This window comes from Lytechinus variegatus, chromosome 8 (genome assembly GCF_018143015.1).
Source record: "Lytechinus variegatus isolate NC3 chromosome 8, Lvar_3.0, whole genome shotgun sequence".
NCBI classification, from domain to species: Eukaryota; Metazoa; Echinodermata; class Echinoidea; order Temnopleuroida; family Toxopneustidae; genus Lytechinus; species Lytechinus variegatus.
The window spans coordinates 11347239-11360329 of NC_054747.1; positions in this window are offsets into that span (position 1 = coordinate 11347239).

The following is a 13091-nucleotide window of genomic DNA, read 5'->3' on the forward strand; positions in this document are numbered from 1 at the left end:
ACACTCTGTATTCATTCCCCCCATTGCTCGAGAATGAATGGGCAGTTAACGACGGGGTTAAAGATTTATTGAAGAATGGAATGTATATTTCATGAAAATGAAAGCCATTCCCCCATTGGATGTTATCTTCAATACGTGTTTTTTAGATGAAGTCAGTTATCGAATAGGCTCTCCTGGCATTTGAGGTCTCTATCGGTGACGTCACTCAGGATCGTCATGCCTGGACCATCGGCCAGGCAGGGGTCGCAATGGTATATGATTTATGCATAATGCACTCGATATATACAATAATCTTGTCCTCCCGTTCAAATGAATGTGAAACTCATATAATTTCCATCAGAGCATTCAACAGGAGTACTGTAGTACACATTTCTTTGTTATAAGTGAATTAAAGTCCCTCCAGTGAGTTTGCCTCACCCCTATTGTGAAAATGTATCACCCCTAAGTTGTAACACAGTCAGCTGTTTGCACTCAGGGTCACTCCGTGACCTGTGTGTGCGTTCAAGAGTTGTACACGATTTTCTGTCTCATTTAGGCAGAAATCTTTCATAATGTATAAAAAATAGTGAAGGACATCATCGACTTTTTTATTTTGCATGTCACTGAGTTGTGCACAAAACTGTTCGGTGAAAAATACGCGAAACTTTAAAATGTCATAGCTTTCTCATTTCACACCCGATTAAGATAAAATTTTCAGTATTATGTTTCTAATGATTTTTCTCTATTACTTCAAATCAACTTTTTTTTTCTGGGGTGGACTTGACCTTTAATATAAGATGTTAAATGACTATCTTGGATATGGGTGTGAAGTACTTGCGAGGTTTCACAGAACGGCTGGCTGACTTAATTAAATGGTGCAGTTATCTGGTATTTGTTGTCGATCAGAGTCCCCTTGATCAAACCTCAAAGCATATATGAGACGGCAAGAGAAAAACGTTTTCCCGAAAATCTGAAATTAGAATGGCATAATATTTCTCACATTTCCGTCTCCTATATAGCGCTTTCGATATTAGGCTCGAAAGAGACAGTTGATTCCCCAATTATACTACTGATATACGGTTGGTATCCACACATACAATATTCGGCCGTTCTGCTGTTGTTATGAGATCATGCAGTTCCCCCATTTATGGTGTGACCTTGATGTCTGAATATAGATCAACATATCTGGGTCATTAATCTGCTTAAGTGATTGCACAGCAAAGTTAATGATGCTATTATATCCGTAGTTAAAAAACGTTCTTGACCATTAATATGGGGATATATATGAGAGCCAGGGTTTCATGGTTCCGCAAAGTTTACATCGAATATTCATATTCCTAGTTACCCCAACGTTCAAGTTGAAATAACATGTCTGGGAGGGCATTTATTGCAGCACGTGTTCTCATGAAGCTTAAAGGGATGGCCCGATCTGAAAGTATTTATAGCTTAATGAATAGAGTAGAATTCAATGAGCAAAATGCCGAAAATTTCATCAAAATCGGATAACAAATAACAAAAAGAAATATCTATATATAGCAGTATCAGTAATAATACATTTACCACAATTTTTATATTTCCAATATACAAACATAAATAATGTATTAAAAATTTAACATAGAGTAATGACCATAATGCAATAAAATGAATTTAAGTTTATCTATTTATCGAACACATAACGGAGGGTAACTTAAATGAATATATGATTTATGACAGAGATATGTCTTTGGTATCCATTGAATTTAAATAGCCTGAATGAAAGAAAGAAACAGATATCTAGAGTGAAAAAAGGTTTGACACTGGTCAGTGTTATTTGGGCCTATTTTAGTGTTTATCAAACCCCACACTGTAAAAACTGTGGTGTTAAAACTGACACCAAATTATTGGTTTTAATAGAGGACCACACCCTGAGGTGTTAAGATTACACCCTAGAGATTAAACGTAAGAGTGTAAATGTAACAACAAAAGGTGTTGTAATAACACCTATAGGTGTAAAACTAACATCACCAATTTAACACCGGTGTAAAATAACTGGTGTGGTCGTCTATGTACACCGGTTAACACCACAGTATTTGCTGTGCAGTGAAAATTAAAATCAATTCGATTCTTTGTTCCATTTCCATTTAAAACATAATCCAAACTAATATAAAGTAATACAAATCAAGTACAATAGAGACGAGCATTCTTACTTCGTAAAACAAAAAAAAAAACAGTATAATATTGAGCTTAAATGGAAATGCGGGGGGTCCACTAATGGTGTATTGACAAAAAATAATATGGTTCGTGTTAACAGTAGTTTTCCTTTCTTTCATTTTCACTTGCCAGGTGCCATGATATTCAAGAGGAAGTCGAAACTACGAAAAGTAGGTTTGTCTTGATGAAAGAAATGTGCCAGTTTAAGGACTACGCCCATGATTATCTTCCGCGTGACTTTCGATACGTCTTCGTGACGAGGGAACCAACGAGAGCCTACGCGTCTTTTCGGAAGGTTCTGTTGACTACGGGACTCTTTGTCCCAGCGGACAAGAAGTTGGATATCATCCGGGACGACCCGGGTAACACCAGGCCGATGTCGTGGTACGAAAGTCAACACCAGCTTTGGAGGTACGTCAAGGACAACCTAGACCCCAACCCAATAATCATCGATGCCTATGATCTCTCCTCCAACCCTAAGAAGATCTTGAAAGGCCTCTGTGAAGCGATTGGTTTCCCATACAACGACAGCCTTCTCCAGTGGTCCCCGAGCATTGACGATTTTCCGCAGAACTTTCACACAGCAGGACCAAACCTGTTCGAGGGCGTTGGGTCGGGTTTCTACGAGAGGGCCTTTAAAAGTACCCAATTCGAGGTACCAACTGAATTGGTACCAATACCACGTGATCAGCTGGATGATGACGTCATTCGCTGCGTTGACTATTCGATGCCATTTTACCGGGAGCTATACGCAAATAGATTACAATAGTGCCTACCTGCCTTCATGGGGATTTAGAGGCAGTTCATAGATTCGAGCCCCCCCCCCCTCCCCCCCCATAATTTTGACAACTTAAAACATTACCATTTTTTTGGACATTTTCTACTTTCACTATAATTTGTAACCCCACCCCCCCCCCCCGTTTTTGAAAACATGGATCGACGCCCCTGGGAAGACCAATATACATGTACCTATAAAGGAAATATTCAACTCTAGAATCATAATACACGTTTCTTCGATGTTGACCTCTTATATTCTATACAAGAGCAGCATTTTATGTTGGTTTTCTTTGGCAGTTGGCGCCATAGTGAAAATTCGATCCGCTATATTCTATACACTGTAAAAACTGCGGTGTTAAAACTGACACCAATTGGTGATAATAGAGGACCACACCCTGAGGTGCTTAAAATTACACCCTAGAGATTAAACATAACACCAAAGAGTGTAAATGTAACAACAAAAGGTGTTGTAATAACACCTATAGATGTAAAACTAACACCACCAATTTAACACCGGTGTAAAATAACTGGTGTGGTCCTCTATGTACACCGGTTAACACCACAGTTTTTGCTGTGTACGCAGGGCCAAAATACAGATAAAATAATGCCCTTCATGACATAGAATTACCAAGAAGTCTTTGTCGGAAATTGCTGAATCAAAAGGCAGTTTCGTCCTTGACTCTGGACAAAGACCTATAATTATTTCTATTTTTTCTGTCAGCTCCAAAACCTAGAACGAGTCTGATATTCTGGTTCAGTAATAATTGTCGCTAAACACCTCCCAGCTAGCTGTTCATTGCCATTTGACGGGCATTTTGAATAAATTAACCGTCTTCTTGAACCCTCCGAACGTCGCGGAGTTAAAATTCTCTGTAATCGTCTGTTTTTTTGTTTTTGGGAGCAAATTGTTACAGCGCCCCCCCCCCAAAAAAAAAACAGTACCCTTCTTCAAGTAACGTTCTGAAGCCCATGGAGGAGGGGTGGAGGGCAGAGCTGAAAATAAGTATTAGGGGCAAATTCTGTCCAGCTATCTTGCCAATTTGTAAATCTGTAATTGAATACAGATACAAATTTTTGATAATTTTCTATCACAACCCAAGTCCAAATCAAATAATGAATGAATAAATAAATAAATGATTGAATAAATAATGAATGAATAAATAAAATGTTTACATGTTCGGATCTGTTCCCTTGCATGTGCGTCTTCATTGCTCAAATTGAAAGAAGAATATAGATTTTCACTGGATATACATTGCGACTTGGTGAATGATGTAATGTACATGTATTTTTTTATTCCGTACACTATTAATCCGCATACATTCGTAATTCCGAAGCTTCGTTATTCCGAAGGTTCGGATATTCCGAAGATTCGTTATTCCGAAGGATCGTATTTCCGAAGGTTCGTTAATCCGAAAAAGAAATGAGGTCCAAAGGTTCGTTTGTCCGAAAACTAAATGATTAACTTACCTTATTCCGTTTTCGGACTAACGAACCTTATTTCGTTCTCGGATTAACGCACCTTCGGAACATCGAACCGTATTTCGTTTTTCGGATTAACGAACTTTCGGAACATCGAACCTTATTTCGTTTTCGGACTAACGAACGTTCGGAACATCGAACCTTATTTCGTTTTCGGATTATCGAACCTTCGGAATAACGAACCTTCGGAATAACGCCACACTTTTCGGATTAACGAACATCGAGGTATACGCAATTCGCGTGTTTCGGAATTACGAACCTTCGGAATAACGAAGTGTAACCCTATTAATCATAGATATATGAAAAAATCAATGATACGAATGATTATGAAAGGTGCAAGAAGAGAATAGTAATTCATTATTTGTAATTTAAATATAATGATAGTAATACAAACGAGGGGTGTAAACATTGGCGGCGGAAGCCAAAAATTTTAGGAGGGGACAACCAAAAAAATTTTGACTAGCCAAAAAAAAAAAAGGTTCTCAACCCCAAAATTTTAGGGGGGACGTAGGAAAATAAATTGACAAGCAAAAAAAAAAAAAAAAAGGTCATCAACAACAAATTTAGGGGGGGGGACCGTCCCCCCCCCTCCTCAAATTTAGGGGGGACACGTCCCCCCCCCCCCCGCTTCCGCCGCTTATGGGTGTAAACCTAACGGAATGGTGTGGAGGGGGGGGGGGTGTACCGGAGTCCAGGTGCCATATGGTTCAATGATATTAGATTTGGAAGAATAAAAACTGCCCCCAATTCTCACTTTACATAGGCCTACACGTAAACACAAATCATTGACACTCGATATGTACTATCGAGAACAACTGTCGTGGTCTTTATTGGTTACGAATCTCGTCTTTCAGAGGGGCGTGGGTTCGAATCCCAGCTAGCTATATACACTGTTAAAAAATCCCTGATTTTACATTAAAAGAAGATTTTGCAGAAAGCAATAACATAATCATTTGGTATATTCATAAAACAGGAATTTTTCTGCAATTTAACAGAACAGGTCTGTTTGAAAATGGGAAAAGGGTGTTTTATTTCAGGAATTTTGTAAGGTTCCATACACCAAATACCAAGTTCATGTAATTCTACATGATATAATGTAAGATTACACAATCTGGCAAGATTACAGGTGTTCTCGAGACTCTGCTGCAGGAACTTCTTTTATTTTGGGATATTTTTTCTAACAGTGTATGGCGTGTTTTCCTTCAACAAGAAATTGACCCACATTGTGCTGCACTCAACCCAGGTGAGGTGAACGCTGGGGTGAATTCCTTGAATGCATCGAGTAGCGCCTTTAGCTAGTGGCGTATCTAGGACAAACGGCGCCCGGGGCAAGTGCTAATAAAATCGAGCCCCTTTCAAAGTGTATTATATAATACCACACTTAAAATAAAACATATTACCATTGCGAGTGCGAACATTTTTCAATATTAGGACGTTAAGAATTAATTGTAATCATAAGCATGATGCGTATCTAAGTAAAAATGAATGCGAGCGCGGAGCGCGAGCTGAAAACTATTGATATATCCAGACCTGAAAAAAAAGACATTTAAAAGTACTCTTTTTAGGAAATTATAGGTATGATATATATCTCATAAAATGACTCGACCTAATACGACGGCGAAGCGCCACCCTATTTTTCTCAACACTACAAAATCTTCAGACTGAATATTCTAATCACCATAATCATTAACTTAAAAAATAATATGAGTGCGAAGCGCGAGGTGAAATAGACATTTTAGAGGAAAATAATCCCACTACGTTAATAGGTAATCATGGCAGAGGTGAAAATGGCAGAGGTAATAATGGCGAAGGTAAATATTAATAATAATAATAGCCAATTTTTATAGAGCGCTTTTCCAGAATGGCTCAAAGTGCGTTACAGCATATTATTACCCCGGTCATTGGATTAATTTCAATCAAGCACGAAAAATGCACAATTTCCACTCCCTGGGGAGCGTTCCTTGCATTCATCGCAGCCTCAGTATGGCGCTGGCAAAATCAAACATACAATATCTTTAGCATCCTACCGGGTACTCATTTAGCACCTGGGTCGAGAGTGGCAAAGTGTGGATTAACGCCTTGGCAAGGGACGCTAAACCGCGGTGGGATTCGAACACACGACCCTCTGTTTTCAAGGCAAATGTCTGCATTACAGAGGTAAAGATGGCAAAGGTACAAATGAAGATAAAAATGGCAGAGGGAGGCAAAATGACAGAGGTAAATATTGCAGAGGAAAAAATGACAGAGGTAAAAAATGGCAAAGGTAAAAATGGCGAAGATGAAAATGGCAAAAACAAAAGTGACAGAGGTAAATATCGCAGAGTTAAACACGGCAGAGATAAATATCGCAGAGGTAAACATGGCAGAGGTATGAATGACAGAGGCAAAAATGAAAGATGAAATAACGGCAGAGGTATAAAATGCGGAGTTTAAATGGCAGAGGTAAAGATGGTAAAGGGAAAACTGACAGATAGTGTGCTGGTTTGTGAAAAATCCCAGAAAAAGATTTCACTCCAGAATGAAAGGTGATTTTGTTAGGGGGATAAATGACCAAAAAAGCATTTATTCCAACAAAATTAAATTCATTTAGGTCAGAGAAAAAAATACAACTACAAAATTATTATAATGAGATAATAAACACAGTTCTTTTTTCAGTCCAAAATAACGGATATTTGTGTCAAATCTCTACATTTTTTTAGCATACCACCGTATTATTTCTAGGGGTGCTGCTTTCGGTGTACAAAATACCCAACAATTTTTATTTCACCATTAGTGTTATGATGGATGGGGTTGGGAGGTTCGGGGAGGAAGATCTGTGGGTTATGGCTATTAAGTTAGCCTTTTCCATACCCAGGCAGCCTCTCCAACTCTCATCCAGGTCTTATTTTCTCTATCATGAACAAGTTTGATGGATCTTGTCTTTGATCTTTTTGTATTCTTTGTTTTTTGAATGCCAAATAAAATAATAATAATAACAGCACTCCCGCTTCTAAGGGTTATTTGAGGCTATGGTACAGGTGCAGGGTCTGTTTTCATTTAAATAATATGAACCAGACCCTCAATCGACCCGATTGTGGTTTACCAGGCAAAACAAGATTGTTATTAATTTTCATAAATAACAGATTCCGTGCCGAACCTGGGAAAGCATGCTTATTGCCATTCTTAACCAAAAAAGAATAACACAGACGACAAACATATAAGGACAAAATATTAAGCAACAATCGTTCGTGAGAATTTTAACGTCTAAGCTTTCCCTATATATTATTTATGTTTTCCCCCGCCCCAAACCCCTCTGTCTCTTCACCTCTTCCATGTTTTTCCTCCTCTTTTCATCGGTAAACATGGCAAAGCTTTGGATCAAAATAATCAGCCGGGCAGATAGGAATGTTATAAAAAGATTGATGAGAACAGCCTTATGGAACAAACACAGTGTTACCACAGTGTGTACCACAGTGTGTAACACAGTGTGTACCACAGTGTGTACCACAGTGTGTTCACAGCGTGTACCACATGTGTTTAATATATTATTTTGGGACGTGTGGTAACACTGTGTTTACAACACTGTGTAACACAGTGTTGCCACACAGTCGCCACATAGTCCGAAACACATATTAAACACACTGTGTACCACACGTTTATAACCACATAGTCCTTTACACTGTGGCATTCACCACATAGTCCACCACACTATGACATACACCACATAGTCCACCACACTATGACATCAACCACATAGTCCACCACACTATGACATATACCACAGAGTCCACCACACTATGACATATACCACAGAGTCCACCACACTATGACATGCACCACATAGTCCACCACACTATGACATACACCACATAGTCCACCACACTATGACATATACCACATAGTCCACCACACTATGACATATACCACAGAGTCCACCCCACTATGACATATACCACATAGTCCCCCACACTATGACATACACCACACACTCCCCCACACTATGACATACACCACATAGTCCCCCACACTATGGTGCTCATCTTACTGTGATGTCTACCACACAGTCCACCACACGGACATTGACTACACAATCCACCAAACTGTGGTATGCATGTGCCACTAGCTCATTTACCACATGCAGTCCACTACATACCCATGCAGCACATACCATGTAGACCACTGCAACACAGGCCAACTGGAACGAAGCACAGTGTCCCGCAATCTTGACCACAAAAGTATACCATCATTGCCAATTAGTGCTGATCTCAATAGGAGTGGAAGCTAATAATAGTGTCACCAATTCAAATCAAATTTTAGAATATATCTTTCATCATTTTGCATACCCAGTTGTAAAAAAAGAAAAAAAAATCAACACTAAAAATTTCCATCCTCCTGATCACAACATAATTGATTTGAGAATTTGTCTGTTGTCACTGGCTGTAGGTACTTGGGTGGTTGTATCATGGTAGACATTGTGCTTTGGTCCCAATCTGAAGAGTAGGGAGAGCAATCCACAAGACACGAGAAAATATAATTAGAAATAAAAAATGAAAAAATTCATTTCGTTCAGTTTAATAAACAGTAATAAAGTAAAAGCAACATGAAAATAACTGGGTCATAAATACCAGCAGAGTGAATACAAACATGAATTTTTCTCCTCGATTTTCACAAGTAAACATATGTTGTGGAATGAAATTGTTTTGGAAAACAAGCCTGGTATGAAATATTTCTTAAATGTAAACATATTAACGGGGTACTCCAGGCTGACATAATACAATTTTAACAAATAAAGTAAAATGAGACAAACAAAATACTGAAAATTTCATAAAAATCTGACAAGGATGACAAAGTCATTACATTTTTAACTTTTGCATTACTAGGGCAAAACAGTGCTATGCATGTCTTCATGAATATGCAATGAGCAAGCTGATGATATCCCCACGTAATCTTTTGTATTTTATTTCAAAAAATTATATTTAGTCAAATTTTGTCACCAAATATAATTACAAAAATTGGATTGACAACTGATTTAGTTTGTAAGAAAATCATTGTGCCAACTTATTTTGTTACAAGGGAGACATGTCGTGTACACATGTAGGAAAATATGAAATGATCATGATTTTATTAAATAAAATAAGAAAAAGGAAGGTGGGGACATGACATCATTAGTCAACCTATTGCACATTCATGATGACTTGCATATGACTATTTTCACAAAATATTGCTAAGCTTGAAATTCTATAACTTCACTATTTGCTGTCAGATTTTCAGCGTTTTGCTCGGTGGATTTTACTATATTTATTTTGATATGTACCCCTTTAAGGTATCTAACATTTATGAGTCTATATTCTGACAAATTTATCTTTGAGGTTGTTCTTTCATTCAAATGCAAGTATCTTCATTCAAAACAAGATTTGCAAGGTTACAAGTGATGAAAACACCAAACTAAAATAACCTGTTTAACCTTAAAAGAAAAGGTTACTTGACAAAAAACAACAACAAGTGGAACGCCTCTGACAGTCTCGCCTGCGTCACGCAATTCAATATAGCAACAATGCTTACTTTGAATAAAAACAGTGATACTTGATTACCCTAATGTTCAAGTTTACTTTCAAAGTTATGAAGACATTTCTAAAATTACTCCCAACATAGTCAAAGTTAAATGACATTTGACCTTAATCATTTGACTAAACACTAGTGCAAGACTATCAATGATACTTGATTACCCTTATATCCAAGTTTCATGAACCAGATCCATAATCTTTCAAAGTTATGACATTTAAAAAAATATCTCGAGCATGGTCACAGTTCATTGACCCTAAGTGACCTTTGACCTTAATCATGTGACCTAAAACTCATGCAAGATTATAAGTGAAACTTAAAGCTTGTGTATAGTTTTGGTAAATCCACCAAAATGCACCTATCACTATTCCAATTCATTGCTAGCTAATATGAATGGATATGCCCTATAACAGTTATGATGTGGAGGATATGAAATGAAAATGTGTTTTACAGGATAAATTTTGCAATTTTACATGGAAATTTAACTTGATCGGGTCACCCGATCAAATTAAAATATCTGTGCGTTTTTGTCTTTCAATTAAATCCTATTCCAAATCATGGAATGGGCTTAAACTTTCAAGATATGTTCTTTGTCTGTAACTTTTGGATATCTCATCACTAAATTTATAAAATAAGCGCTTGAATGCCCATTTTTTAAATTTAAAACAAGCATCGCCGAGAGAGGGCGCTATATATCCAAGATTTGAATATTTGAAATTTTCTCAGAGAAGAAGTGCAGTTGGAAAAATATCTAACGGTCTCTACGCTTCAGTAAGACTGTCATATTAGATGATATTCGATTATCAATCACATTATTGACCCTTTACCAAAGCTATACACAGGCTTTAAATACTCATGTCCAATTTTCCTAAACTAGGTCGATAAAATTCCAAAGTTAAAGGGGAATCCAACCCAAATAAAAACTTGCTTTTATAAAAAAGGAAAAATCAGACAAGTTGATAGGTGAAAGTTTGAACAATATTGGACAAACAACAAGAAAGTTATGAATTTTTAAAAGTTTTAAATATTGGTAATCACTATACCCATGGAGACTTCAAATTGGCCGCATATGGGATGTCATAGTGATGTAAGGCAAGGACTACTCTTCCATGTACTCCAATACATAATATGGCTAAAATGTAATTTTCCCAAAATTTTTATTTAAAATTATATCTTTCTTTCATAAGGACATAAAACAATATACTACCTGGGTTATATTTAGATTTCTGCCCCAGGGGAATGAGTACTTGGGAGAAAACCACAAATCCCTGATAATAAAGTACATGGCCTATGGGAAAGTTGTCCTTGCCCCTTGTCATAATTTACTTACCCAGTTGCCAATTTGAAATCTACATAGTATTAGTGATCTCAATTTTAAAGAAGCTATAACTTTCTTATTGCTTGTCCGATTTCTTTCAAACTTTCACCATTCTGTTTAATTTATTTTTCTCCTTCCAAACACAACATTTTATGGCCAAGGCTGGATTCCCCTTTAAGATGACATCTCAAAAACTTTGGTTAAAGATTTCAATTTTGATAACCAAACATGGTCAAATTTTATTGACCATAAATGATCATTGGCCTTGACAATGTGACCTGAAACTCATTGTCAGTGGTACTTGATTACCCTTATGTTCAAGTTCATGAAATAGGATCATGATGATGACAGTTAAAAAAATTAACAGTTCAGGTTTCAGTGCTGTGACCTTTGACTTTGATCATGTGACCTGACAGGCTGACACTAATGTAAGATTATCAGCAATTTAACTTTTGTACAAGTTTCATAACATAGGCCCTTATATTTTTAAAGTTATGACATAAAAAAAACTTAGACCCTAAATGAACTTGATCATTCAACCTGGACACTCATGCAAGATGATCAGTGATACTTCGTTACACTTATGTCCAAGTTTCATGAACTAGGTCCATATACTTCCTAACTCCTAAGTTATGACATTTCAAAAACTTAACCTTGGTTAAGATTTCAATGTTGACGACGACGCCGCCGTAGTCGGAAAAGCAACGCCTATACATGTAGTAAAGCAAATCCCTACCATCACATATTCATTCAATGAACAAGGTTATAATATAACCTTGTTCTCAGTTATATCTCCATGTGTGACAAAATAAGAGTGGCAATGTTTGGCTTATTTTCTCTTTTTCTTTGGGGCAAATGCTTGATTTTTTACACTGACAGTTTTCATTAGACCTGTTAATTCATTCTGATCGGCTCTTATTTAAATTTGATTCTTAATATAATTTTTTCTTAATTAAAAATAGAGAACAAAAAATGAAAATTTTCTTGCCATAATATTTTCCACCAATAGAGGGCATACACAAAAATATGCCCAAATTTCATATTTTTGAGTGCTCTGGTGAATACAAAAATTATTCCCACATTACTAATAATAAATAAATTTAAACTGTATGGAAATTAGTAATTTTGGTCACAAAAGTGATATTTAATGATTTTTTAAAGTGTGTGCTCTATACAGCATTGGCATACCATAGTCCTACCTGTAGATTCTCCACAGGCCAGATGGTAGCAGTGATCAAGTGCCATCACAGAGAGTTGTGAAATTTCGAAACAGGAACAAGTAACCAACATTTATTTTTCAAAAATAAGAACACTTTGCATATATTTTGCCTTTTCACACCTATATACAAATATCAGAAAAATATGAACAAGAGCCAAAAAATGTCCACAAATCTCTTGCATGAAGTGCATATACTAGCGTCCATATAGCTGCATATAAGTATTCCTTTGTATTAGTTGGAACTTGGAAACAGTATCAAACGGAAGGCACATGGCAAGAAAATGATTTGTCATAGTATAAATATAAAAATATATCAATCTGAGTTTGATGAATATCACAAGGTGATAAAGCAGGAGTTGGCATGTCATGATAAATTTTGAAAGCACACACTATATAAACATGAGTTGGCTGTATTAGCAGACATGTCATAATACATGAAAGACATTTTTGTGTAATATATACCCATGATCAGAATAAAATGGGTTTTTTAATGACTCGTATGAGGCAATATTAAGGCTTATTTCCAAACAAAAAAAAAGGTATCACACTTAAACCTGCTTTTCTGCATGTCTTCGAGATGCACGGACA